Consider the following 13,632-nt stretch of genomic DNA (forward strand, 5'->3'; position numbering starts at 1 on the left):
TGTTGGAGAACCTGACAAGAATTATTGGGTTAGCACTGTATGTTATTTGGTATCTTTACTTTATTTTATTTATATATTTTTAATATAAATGTAAACATGCATGCTGTATAATCTATTGTAATTTTAAAATATGTTAGCTGAGGATGCGAGGGGAGCTATTATACCTTGTGAAACACGCAAGGAACTATAAAAAAGGCTGGTATTTGAATAAAACTGGCGATCACAAGAAAACCACAATTTATGTGGTATTGTCATCAATATCCTTCAAAATCGACATTCAAATGAAGGATTTGAAGAAACTATGAAAAAAGCAACAGTAATAGCAGAGGATTTTGATTTTTTCTCTTCAAGTCAGTAGATCACTGTAGAGTTGCGCCCCTACAAACAGCACAAAGGATGAATCCCACCTCCTTTGTTATTGCTACGTTTGTGCCGGTGAAAGTAGCGTTTGTGGTATTGAAAGCATCTTGGAAGATGAAGGTGCAGTCACTTCCACATGTCATGATACCATTAGATCCGACGACAAGAGCTGAAGCCCCCCCAGTCCAAGCCAGCAATGTGAGGAAGGTAGCGTGGCCGAGCTGTCTAAGGTGCTGATTTAGGTTCCAGTCTCTCTGGGAGCGTGGGTTCGAGTCCCACCACTGCCAAATGTTAGTGTTTTAAGACATGCAATACGATCAATAAAAGCTCTTTTTGTTAGTCTGTTGAGAGGCTGCGTGAGATGTTTAGAATTAGACTTTCTAAAAGACAGGCTGTCAGCTTAACATCAAGGCAGAAAAAATATTTTTTCTCAACAGAAATTCTCTTTGGCACTTTCAGCTTTATGTAGGGAACAACGTCTGCCGAGATCACTTTTAATATTGGCTGTGTTAGCGAGCTGCTTTTCCCTTTGAAACTTTTACTTCTTCATGCTGAATCATTGGCAGGGGTAAAGCTTATTAAATCTTTTCGCATAGCGCTCCATCAGAAATACGTTCTCCTTGGTCAAAACGGTGTAGGGAAAAATAACCGGTTCAGGGACGCCAAATATGTAATCATAGTGGCTCTCTGAAGGCACCAGTTCTGTAGGGTTTGGGCATTTACTGAGACAATTATTAATTGTAGCAGTAAATCACAAAGTTGATTCTTTTGATGGCTTTAGAATCCAACCATGCGACATAACTCAAACAACGCACACACACAGGTACTAATACACGAGGATACATTTATTAATACATAGAATATGCATATAAACCTAACAGATCTTATCGAGAGGGTTATCAGAATACAAAAGATATATATTCATTCAGTTACGAAGTGTTACACATCAAGAGGACATACGTTCAGTATATCATTCATTTAGACCGTTTCGTAAATGAACTTGGTTATAACTTCTACATTAGATACTCAAAACAAGTACATAACGCTTAGGAATTAAACTGATATCAACTGGTTTGGATAACAATTGAATTCTCGAGCTGTAATGCATTGAAGTTGAATACTCATCCAATTTCTGGGGATTCATATCTCCTGCGGGCACAAAGAAACAGTTGCAGGCTTGTGCTGTCCAATCCGCGCTCTCTGGCTCTGTGCCAGGCTGTGCTGTGCGGCTTGCGACGGTGCGCTGCTGATGCTCACTGACCGGCTAGTTAGTGTTGGCTTTAACTAGCAAAGTTTGTGCACAGGAGAAAAGATGACTGTGGGTCCCAGCAAGTCAGGAAGAGGACCAGTTCGTTCCTGATGAAGCGCTAGTTCTGAATAGTGATTCAGCTGTCCACAGTTCCGACCTGTTGCTGGTTACTCTCTGGCAACCTCCACTCTAGACTCTTAGAACAAAGGAAAGTTCTGGCACTTGGACACACTGGCCGTTCCGTGGTTGTCCGGGCTGAGTCTCAGGATGGTCAGGAGGCGCGCTGCGAGAATGTCCTGCCCTTGGGAGCCTTCTGCTCCTGGGCCGTCCTGCCCTGGAATTCTCCTTTGAATTTCACTGAATCTTCTGAATCTGAATCTCACTGAATCTCTGTGTTGCCTGTTTTTACCTGGAGGAACTTCAGCTCATTGATTGGCTGAAAGTTCCATGGGCATCAGAGTCCCACGTGGGTTACTCGGCCCTACCAGTCCCTGATTGGTTGATTAAGGTGAGATATGAGTCACTTAGTCCTGACACTTAGTAATGCAGTCCAGATGTCCAACTGGCACTCCCTAGACAGATAGGCGCCAATGGATGACCATTGATCATGATAGCCAGGCTTAGCTGTGCACCCCCCTTTGGGAGCTGTCCTAGGAAACCTTAAATCACCCTAATGGTCTCTCTGTGGCTGCACCACAGAGATGAACAGAGAAATGGGGCCTCATTTGGGAAGCTCAGAAACACTTAATTCTGCCTTATTATTAAGCCTCGCCGCTACATATCCCCCCTTTTTGAAGGTCCCGAGGCATTGTTGCCTTCAAAACAAAACAGAGTTAAGTGATGTCCCTTGCCATTAGAACATTAATCTTAAATGTCCACATTACTCCTCGAGAATTCATACCGGAACCAGCATTGGATACAAACAGGATGAATAACATCTGGAGTATGTATAAACACGGTAGGAGACATTGTTTAAGTCTAGGAATTACACATCAGGAAGTTCACTGTCAATATCTGATACCTCTGTGGTAGATATTTGGGGAGAAGTCACTTCCTTTCTTTTGACATGCTACCTTTGACTCATTCGTGCTACCCAGAGTACATCTTGATGTGAGAGTACATCATTCAGAGTACACTGTCAGTCATGATCCAGCTACCCGGCAGCAGTGTTACAATAACACCAGTTCCTGTTCCCAGCCCCCCGATAAACCACAACACCTTTGTTGGGTATCTGCTAGGGTGGTTTGGAGGTTTGTTCCATTAAAGCAAACTAACTACCTGTACCTCTTCAGGGCTTACTGTTTCTTGGATTTCTATCCAATTCCTTAGTGTGGCACCTGAAGGCATCCATGACCTCAAGTTTGGTCTTATGTTGTCTGGTTCTAGACCGTACAGTGTTAAGTTACCATGCTGTACTATGGCCTCCTCAGGAACTTAAAGGAACTGTTTTATTAGGTAGCTGCATCATGCCTGTCACAAGTCACAGTGTCAGTTAAACGTGGTGTGCTGACCAGCCATTTACTTCCCACCTGCTCTTCATGGGGTTCATTAACCTTCCTCTGCTCGTTAGTAGCTTTACACCCTTCATTGGTGAATCGTTTAGACACAGCCAATGGATAGCTTTGGTAGCCATACCCATCTCAAGATTTGGAACCGAATTCAATCTTGGTTTGCCTTCTGGGTGAGCTATGAGCGATGGGGTTAATGTCACATACTCCTCTACTGAGAAGAGTGGAATCAAGTGGGTTGGGAATTGTGCCGTGGTTAGACTGGCTACAGTGGCACTAAACTCCCTTAACAGGTCTTGTGTCAACATTCTGGCCTGTTGCACACAAGCATAAACCCACTGTATAACACCAACAATCATGTCCACTGGTTGGGGAATAAGGTTTAACCCTGTTGCATAGGAAATTGCCTGTAGGGTTTTCCCTAAGCTTTCCAACTTTTGCTGCTGTCGATACAGTCTGTCACTACCCTCTGGTATCTCTGACACCTGCCTTCTTGGGGCAGTCAGGGTGAGAGTGCCAGTAGCACACAAACCTACCAGAAAAAGCAAACGTGCAACAGTGGCGGCAGCAATCAGTCCTCCCAAAAGTCTTTTCGGGTGGCTGATCCCAGTCATCTCCTTCTGAGTGACTGTCGCCTTTCTAAGCTGGCGCAGCGTGTACATGGTGTCTTTCTCAGTATGCCATGTGGCATCTTGGGCACCAACATCCTGGAAATCTGGGGAGATCTGACGCAGCTGCTGATGCTGCTCTTCCTTTTCCAGGGCATCTGCTTTTTCAATTTGTTCATGCCTGTGCTCTAGGAACCCTGCAGGGGGCGGTGCAGCGGTGGAGCATGCCTGACCCTCGGCTGAGTGGTCATCTGGAGCACCTGAGTGATCTGGGATTGTTACCCTATTCTCACTGTTCAGGTCCACCCTGCACACTTCCTGATTGAGGAATCCCTCTATTGGCATGTTTACAATCGTTAGCTGGGCGTGGGTGTAGAACACCTGCTCGCTCCCCCCTTCCCTCGCTAGGGGTTCAGGGAGCTGCCCCAGCACTGGGATAGCTAGTTCATTGTCTTTGAACTTACTATCACCCACCAGGCCCATGTCAGTGCAGGCGGGGATTCTGACACCCCTCTTTGCGATGTCCTGCACTGGCAGGCGGGTGGCTTGACCATCCAGCTCCAGTCTGGGTGAACCACTGTTGGTCAGACTCAGACTGACAGACTGAGCTGGTGGCTGTAAGAAAACCGGCTCGGCTTTCATTCCCTGTCCCTTCCTGGGGACTGGGTGTGTTGGAAACCCTGCTGTCGAGGCGGGAACAATCAGGTCAGTCTCACTCACTACCTGGTAGTTGTGAGAAATAATGTTACCTGACTGCAGGTTCCCTGGGTCACAGCAGAGGGAATCGGCATCTGGGATCAGGTGTGTCCACAGCGCAGCAGTCTCAGCGTCCAGCTGGACCTCCTGTCTAACCTGTGAATGTTGCACCAGGGGCACCTGGCGGTGGCCCCGTGACAGCTGCTCAAGCAGATCCTCACTGATAGAGGACCTCTCAGGGCTAAGGATGAGGGCTACATCACCAACCTGCTCTCCTGCCATCTGGATCCCTTCCACCACTGCAGGGTGGTGGTCCTGACCCCTCTTGGGTGCCAGGGTGCACAGGGAAAGCTCCTTCTCATCGCCAGGTGGGGAGATCTGCTCCTCTTTAGGGATGTGAAAGGGGTGTGCTTTACCTGGTGGATCGGGCGGCTGCTCGGAGCACCGCTCCTGTGGCATGGAGTCTGTTGTGACCTCAGCCGGGACACGACTTCCCTGTATATCCGGGGAACAAGGAAATATTTTTATTTCTTGTCCAGAGGGAACAGAAGAAATCTTCACATAGGCTTCTGTGTTCGGTGGGCACTGTGTGAGCACAGTCTGCCTCTTGGCCCCCCTTTCCTTCTGTACAGAAGGCTTAGGAGCCTTGACCTGTTTCCACACTTTGCCTTTCTGGTGATCCACCAAAGGTTCCTCTCTGAGTCGCATGCCCTTTTCTTTTTCAACCCGTTTGAGCTTGCCGTGTGACATCAAACACCTTTCAACCTCAGTGTCAATCAGTTTCTCACTGGGTAAGACATCTCCCATGGCAGCCTTGAGGTAAAAGCTTCCTGCTTTTCCTCTGTGTTTTACTGCCTGCTCTGTGACTTCAGGGGTGGAGTCAGCACTCGCTTGGGAGTGGCTGACCTCATCCAGGCAGGAACCCTTCCGCTCAATCAGATAGACTGAGGGAGGGAGAGGGGGCGGGTCTCCGCCTCCTCCAGTGGAGAGTATCAGCTCATTCACGCTTCCGGCAGCCTTGGGGAGCGGTTGTCCCTGTCCTAATAAAGCTTGTTCAAGCCTGGCCAGGCGGGCGGCTACTGAATCCTTTTGTTCAACTTTATCTAGCCCTTTCCCTCCCCCGGTGTTCTCATGGCTCTTAGGATGCTGGGTGCGGTCCTGTGTGCCTGCTTTGGAACGGGGCTTAGCCAGCTCAGGAGCCTGTGCTCCTTCGAGCAGGGGGGAATTAACCCTGCTGGCTCTGACGGCGAACACAGTCGCTTTAACAGCTTTTTGCTCAGAGCGACTTTGGACATCATACTCCCAGGCTTTCTGCGCGAATCTCTTAATATCAGTCATTTTCATGGTCTGTGCATCTGTATGCATTAAGATCATCTTTCTGACTGACGGGTGGAGATTCGCAATGAATAAACCCTTGAAATGTGTGTTCTCTTCGCAACCCTCATCATTTCGCCCTGCAAAATAAGTTCGTCTAAGTCTCTCGTAATATTCGCGAGGGGACTCTGCTCTCTCGTGCTTAATGTTAAGAGCGGCGGCTATCGCAGCAGTCGGGTCAATAAACGCACTGTATTCTTCGATAAGTGCATGACATAGCTGCTCAAAATCATTACAGACTTCTTTCATCTGCCTAGCCATCCACTCATGTACAGCTCTGCTGGTAGTTTTCCTGACCAGAAACACTTTCTCCTGTTCTGTGGCGTTTGGCAGGTACTGCAGGTTATACCTGAGGTCTTGAATATAACTCTCAATATTATTCTCTGACACTGCGGGGTCAAATCTCTCTATGTCCTTCGCTAGCTCTCTCAGAGAATGGAGATTTATCCTTCTAGCTTCTCCGCTGACGGAGATATGGAAGAGATCGTGGTCAGACTTGTCGCTGCTAGAGAGAGTGCTTAATAGCGACTCGAATTCAGACCTTTTAGCAACCATCGTTAAACTTAAAGAGTATTACTTTTAAGTACGAAATCACAGTTTTACCACAGAAAACCACAAGATCAAGTATGCAATCAAGGCGGTAGATCGCAAAAGATCACAAAACACTCAAGCACTGCTTAAAGAGCAAGGGGAACTTTTTCTTTCGGCTTTCAGCACACTGTATTATCGTGTATGAAACCCGCGGTGTTTTATATTGAATTATTCCGCTTGGTTGACTCATTACAGTCTTGCCACGCCCACCCAGGGACGCCAAATAATGTAGGGAAAAATAACCGGTTCAGGGACGCCAAATATGTAATCATAGTGGCTCTCTGAAGGCACCAGTTCTGTAGGGTTTGGGCATTTACTGAGACAATTATTAATTGTAGCAGTAAATCACAAAGTTGATTCTTTTGATGGCTTTAGAATCCAACCATGCGACATAACTCAAACAACGCACACACACAGGTACTAATACACGAGGATACATTTATTAATACATAGAATATGCATATAAACCTAACAGATCTTATCGAGAGGGTTATCAGAATACAAAAGATATATATTCATTCAGTTACGAAGTGTTACACATCAAGAGGACATACGTTCAGTATATCATTCATTTAGACCGTTTCGTAAATGAACTTGGTTATAACTTCTACATTAGATACTCAAAACAAGTACATAACTCTTAGGAATTAAACTGATATCAACTGGTTTGGATAACAATTGAATTCTCGAGCTGTAATGCATTGAAGTTGAATACTCATCCAATTTCTGGGGATTCATATCTCCTGCGGGCACAAAGAAACAGTTGCAGGCTTGTGCTGTCCAATCCGTGCTCTCTGGCTCTGTGCCAGGCTGTGCTGTGCGGCTTGCGACGGTGCGCTGCTGATGCTCACTGACCGGCTAGTTAGTGTTGGCTTTAACTAGCAAAGTTTGTGCACAGGAGAAAAGATGACTGTGGGTCCCAGCAAGTCAGGAAGAGGACCGGTTCGTTCCTGATGAAGCGCTAGTTCTGAATAGTGATTCAGCTGTCCACAGTTCCGACCTGTTGCTGGTTACTCTCTGGCAACCTCCACTCTAGACTCTTAGAACAAAGGAAAGTTCTGGCACTCAGACACACTGGCCGTTCCGTGGTTGTCCGGGCTGAGTCTCAGGATGGTCAGGAGGCGCGCTGCGAGAATGTCCTGCCCTTGGGAGCCTTCTGCTCCTGGGCCGTCCTGCCCTGGAATTCTCCTTTGAATTTCACTGAATCTTCTGAATCTGAATCTCACTGAATCTCTGTGTTGCCTGTTTTTACCTGGAGGAACTTCAGCTCATTGATTGGCTGAAAGTTCCATGGGCATCAGAGTCCCACGTGGGTTACTCGGCCCTACCAGTCCCTGATTGGTTGATTAAGGTGAGATATGAGTCACTTAGTCCTGACACTTAGTAATGCAGTCCAGATGTCCAACTGGCACTCCCTAGACAGATAGGCGCCAATGGATGACCATTGATCATGATAGCCAGGCTTAGCTAAGTGCACCCCCCTTTGGGAGCTGTCCTAGGAAACCTTAAATCACCCTAATGGTCTCTCTGTGGCTGCACCACAGAGATGAACAGAGAAATGGGGCCTCATTTGGGAAGCTCAGAAACACTTAATTCTGCCTTATTATTAAGCCTCGCCGCTACAACGGGCACAGAAAGTTTTATAAGGGCAGCCTGTTTTGCACCGTCTAAATAACCGACAGTATGCGAATAAGCTTTTTAATAACAGTATTTACAATATAACCCATGTTCAAAAATGCTTTTAGCTTCTTTTAGTCTAAGAAACAGGGGTGTTTTAGCGGATTGTGGTCATTAATTAGTAAACACTGAAGTGTTTCCCCGCTCGTGAGCAGATCTGGCTCCATTTAAACAGAATCCTGCTCAGCTCCTGCAACTTTTGAATTGAGCCCAAAGCGACAAGCAAGCTGAATTATCAAAGCTCATTAGGTACTAGAGATCACGGTATGTTATCAGGTAAATGCAGTCCCATGTATCCTCCGAGTAAATACCAAAACACACCATCCGCGACCCACAACGGGAATAAGAAGGACTTGGTTGTTCAGAGCGTGAGGCAACTATCGCCAGGAGGGGGTTTTGATCCTCGCTCTCGCTACTATTTGAAATGCCATCATTAAAGACGCGTAATAGAGATTTTTGCAGATGTTTTTTAATGCTCCACTATACATTACAATCATGAAAACAAATCAATTAGAAATATGCAATACAACGTCGGTTCCCGAAAATAAAATCTGTTTTACACAGACGTCATTGCTTTTGAGATAATCCAGATTGTGAAGACAACTGCGCCCTAGCTCTGGAAAATATTACTCAAAGGTTGGAAAGTACAACACGTTTGTACGTTTGACGTTTACAACAGGTAACATGGCACTTCTCCAGCAAAGCAACTGAGGTTAGTGAACTACTGGTGTATTCAATACACCTCCATTCATCCTTCACTTGTCAGGATGGTTGAGTGTTCTAAAGCACCATTCAAAGCGCTTTACAGGTAATGGGGACTCCCCTCCACCAACGCACCATGATCAAATACTCGTGTTTTTCTAGCTCTCATGGGTATTCTTGTCTCCAGATCGAGGTGTGGGTTCAAATCCCACTCCTACCAGTTCCTTGTCAGGATGGTTGAGTGTTCTAACGCACCCTGATCAAGGACTTGTGTGTTTCTAGCTCTCATGGGTATTCTTGTCTCCATATTGAGGTTTTGGTTCAAATCCCTCTCCTACCAGCTACTCTTTTTCCTTGTTACATTTTTCCCATCTTGATGTGCTCGCTGACAATGACAGGAGAAGGAAAATGGAGAAACCGCTTAGCAGGCACATGATGGGCAGGAAGATTCATGAATTATTAGATGTGATTAGCAGAAAGTCAACTATAAATAGACTTCGTGCATTAAGAACTGTTTGCGTTGCCTGTAATCTAGGTAAGATTTACGGTAAGGTATGCATTCAAATGTGAAAGACTATAATAATGTAAAACCAGGAGAAGACTTATTAAAACATACTGTTTTCCTTGCGGTTTGTAATGTATTTTATTAAATGGGGGCTTTGTGAAATCAACTTTTAACCTCTTGGAATGCAGCCACTCTCCCCGGTCTAAATACCATTTTGTAAAATTAGGAAGCAGCAGTATTTTGATAAAGTGCGGTCTTCCTTTATCACAGTAACACAACAGTAAACAGTAAACGCTCAGGTGTTTATAATTACTCGGGAGAAGATCACCCTCAATTTAGAAAAAACCTTTGCTCGTCCCTTGCTTTCACAGCGATATCTGAATCGAGCTCCATAGCGTTTTTTTGCTAAATTACACAAAGCTCATAAGACATTGGGAGTCACTGTACCCTATCACGTCCTGCTTGCACTGTCCTACTAAAAGATTAGAGGGCTCAGAAAGGACACAAACAACCCATGAATCGACGATTTTGAACTTAAGGGTCGCAAGCTCTACCGACTGCGCCTCTAATTTCCTCTATTACAACAGTAAAATTACTAGCGTTGATTCAACATAGAGTAAGCTGACCTACTCCTCACGACGGCACGGTGGCCAAGTGGTAAGACGTTGATCTCGTAAACCAAAGATCGCTGGTCCGAACCCCGTCTGTGTCTTCTTCATTCACCGCCACGTTCCTTCATCTACTGTAGGTCTACAAGTAACATGGAAACGTCTCTTCTTGTTACTCTCTCTGTGGAAGCGCACAGTTTCCCTTTAAAGCCAAAACGTATTGCGGAAATCTAATATATGAAATTTGTTAAGAACTTGATTGTCTTTTCACAGAGAAAAACGAGAAAATCTCTTTTTCAGAAGTGGGATTCGAACAAAAATCCCCAGGGGAAACTGCGACCTGAACGCAACGCCTTAGACCACCAGCCAACTTGCCTGTGGCTTTTATATTGTATTATATGTTTTATTTCTTTCTACTCGTTGATAAGAAAACAAGTGAAATCATGTAATTAGGGAAATCTCTTTTTTTCACGTGGAAAACTAGCACAAGCAAATGTAAAGTTTAGAGCAGCGCTCAATAAAAACGATCAGAAACCGAAAGCGCTCCTTACGCGGATCAGTACATTCCCATACCAGTTGTTCTGCAGAAGAAATAAGAAGAGCCGAACTCAAAGACGTTGTATTGCATATTTCTAATTGGTTTATTTTCCTGATTGCAATGTATTGTGAAGAATAAAAGCCAGCTGCATCAATCTCTATTACGCGTCATTTATGAAGGCGCTTCAAATAGCAGCCAGTGCAGTATTAATGCTTTTGGAGCATGTATTACATTGTAAATAGTCTTATTTAAATAAGTTTAAATTCGCACACTGTTATTTAGACAGCGCAAACCAGTCTGACCTCCTTCAACTTTCAGTGCCCGCTGAGTAGATCTTTAAGCAGCTGCAGCCAGAGTAGCCGTAATGGCAACACTGCGCTTTGAGTTCAGCTTTTCTTATTTCTTCTGCAGAACCACCGGCATCAGAATATACTGATCCACATAAGTAGCGCTTTCGGCTTCTGATGGTTTTTATTAAGCGCTGCTCTTAACTTTACATTTGCTCAGGCTAGTTTTCCCCATGAAAAAAAGACATATCCCAAATTACATGATTTCACTTTTTTCCCCATCAACAAGTAGAAATAAATAAAACATAATTCAGTCTACGAGTCACAGACAGGATGGCTGGTGGTCTAAGGGGTTGCGTTGAGGTCGCAGTTTCCCCTGGATACGTTTGTTTAAATCTTACTTCCGACAAAGAGCCTCTCTCTTTAGAGTAGAAACGACAGATTCTCTAAGTAGAAAACATTTCCACAACATCCCGCATTTCACGTGTTTAATGTTAATTGTCTTAGTGGTTGTTTCGGTGAATGATGGCTCTCTTCTCTTGCAGGGTGACGGCAAACTTCTTCAGAGAGGGAGTCTCCCACGCACGGCTTTTCTTTATCAGGACCAAAGGTAACAGAGACAGACTTCAAACTCAAATTAATTACTTCTTAAGCATTTATGACCGGTAAAAAGCTGAGAGTAGAAGAAAACGTCATTGGAAATGAAGAAATGTCTGCTGACAGTAATCAGAGCTCACGCTCAACTGCGGACAAGCGCTCCTTGTTAGTACAGTGTTGAGTACCCCCGCTTGTCGCGCGGAAGACCGGGGTACGTTTCGGTGACAGGGTGCTGGTGTATTTTTTTAACAACAACCTGACTTCAGTTAAAAACTGTGTACTGTTTACTAAGTTTCAGACTAGTTATTGCGGTAGAATATGGAGATCATCTCCAGCTCTGAGCTCAACTGCAACAAGAAGTCGTGCTGAACAAAGTCAGAGCCCAGCTGAACGTGTACTCAGTGCGGTGCTCAGGACTAAGGAGTATTGTTGTGGTTCTAATTAGCACGAACTGCAGGGGCTCTGAATCAGAGCATTTCAATTTATCTGTTCAGTAAATTAAAATGCAGGACACCTTAAAATGGGATTATTACTTTGTCTCTGTCCCGTTTGTATATAATCGAATGTTTAAAAGATACCAGTAAGGACACACAACTACTAATGGGATACTTATTGGAAATAGTCCCAAAACAAGCAGGTCCGGCAGCTGGTAGACCCCTGTAGTAATTTTGCAGTGACAGAACACTTTGAAGATTTGCAATCTATTTAAATATAAATTTACTAAATTTCAGTTCTCTTTTCTCCCACTCCCTGGCATAACTGAACCCTCACTGTCGCATACTAAAGGCTTTACATGCATTAGCTGTGATAATGCTTCTAATAAACACAGAATGAAACTTAGTTTTGTTCCTCATGGTGATCCTCTTCTAGATCCAAATGAGAAGTTTAATATGATCCCCCAAGAAAAAAAAGGAGTCCATTTCCGAATAATTGATCTCCCATCAAACATTTTTTAATATCCCCGCAAGTTTATACAGAGAATCCTGGTTCACGGCTTAAATTCAAGTTAAAAAAAAGGAAACGAGTTGGAAACGATGTCAATCTGGGATTTAAATCACCCAGAACAGGTCACTACATTGGGCAGTATCTGCCAAAGAGCATCTACTGATAACCCTTTGATAGCTCAGTTGGTAGAGTGGAGGACTGTAGTGGGTAATAGCTAGGAATCCTTAGGTTGCTGGTTCAATTCCGGCTTGAGGGAAGGCACTTCTTGTGTACTTTTCTTAATCAAAGAGTTAAAATAACGAATCTGTTTCATTCAGACGTTGATCAAAAGCTCAATAAACGATGAAGCAGAGGCTTCTGTTCTGAATTCACCTCACGTCTGATTGTCTTGTTTTGGCCAAGATCTGATCTTTGAATTAAGGGATTACACTGTCTGCTTTGTAATTCAAACATACATACAAATGTCAAGTTTTTTGTAGATATAAAGGTGTTCTCTGTTTTCAAAGGATAGTTACTTAATTGGCATAATGATTTGGTATTGATTTTGTATCGTTGTATTATAAAGTTTGTGCTTTCTGTGTTTTTATCGTATTGTGAACTTATTTTTTAAACAAATGCTTACAAAGGCAAACACGGCACACATCTGTTTATACCAGCGGTGAATTGTACATTTTTATTAAGTACAAGCTACTGTGCACTTCTGGGAGTATAACAGGTTCAATATAAAGTGGCAAAAATATAAAAGGGGAAAATACCCCAGACTGCATGTAAAGCCCTCGTTGTGGCTGTTGTTTTATTATTAGATAAAAATGGCGTATTGTGCACGAAATGTTGCAGAAACACAATCTGATATTTTAATAACTATTATTTTAATAATTTGAGCATCCTGACTGGTTGCATCACTGCCTGGTATGGGAACTACTCCACCCAGGAGGTATTGCAGAGGGTGGTGAAGTCAGCGCAGCATATCACCAGCTGTGAGGTACCAAGCATCCAGGAGATCTACTCAGCTAGATGTCTGAAGAAGGCCAGGTCCATTCTCAAGGACCCCAGTCATCCCAGTCACAAACTGTTTTCCCTCCTACCGTCCGGTAAACGGTAACAAAGCATTCGGTCCAAGTCCAACAGACTACGGAACAGATTCTACCTCCAGGCAATAAGACTGCTAAATAGCCAACCTGCAGCTCCTTCAGCAAATCGCCTGTAATGGCTACATGGACACACAGTTTTCACTGTATTCAGCATAACTGCACTACATGTACAGTATATGATGTAGGATGTCGGAGTTGATATGTTAGCAGTCAAGAAGAACCTGTTGTGGTAATAGCTCTGTACAGACTGGTAATTGGCTGCCAGACCTGGGACATGATAATATACAGGAATTCAG

General features: G+C 44.3%; 1 non-coding gene across 1 annotated transcript; it reads left to right on the top strand.

Moving 5' to 3' along the window:
• The first annotated feature begins 12,412 nt into the window (after nt 1-12,412).
• Nucleotides 12,413-12,501, top strand: trnay-gua (transfer RNA tyrosine (anticodon GUA)). The gene is given in 2 exon segments: nt 12,413-12,449; nt 12,466-12,501. It is a non-coding gene; the product is annotated as a tRNA-Tyr (tRNA).
• Nucleotides 12,502-13,632: the final 1,131 nt, after the last annotated feature.

The sequence above is a fragment of the Atractosteus spatula genome, unplaced genomic scaffold (genome assembly GCF_055471065.1).
Source record: "Atractosteus spatula isolate fAtrSpa1 unplaced genomic scaffold, fAtrSpa1.hap1 Scaffold_167, whole genome shotgun sequence".
NCBI lineage: Eukaryota > Metazoa > Chordata > Actinopteri > Semionotiformes > Lepisosteidae > Atractosteus > Atractosteus spatula.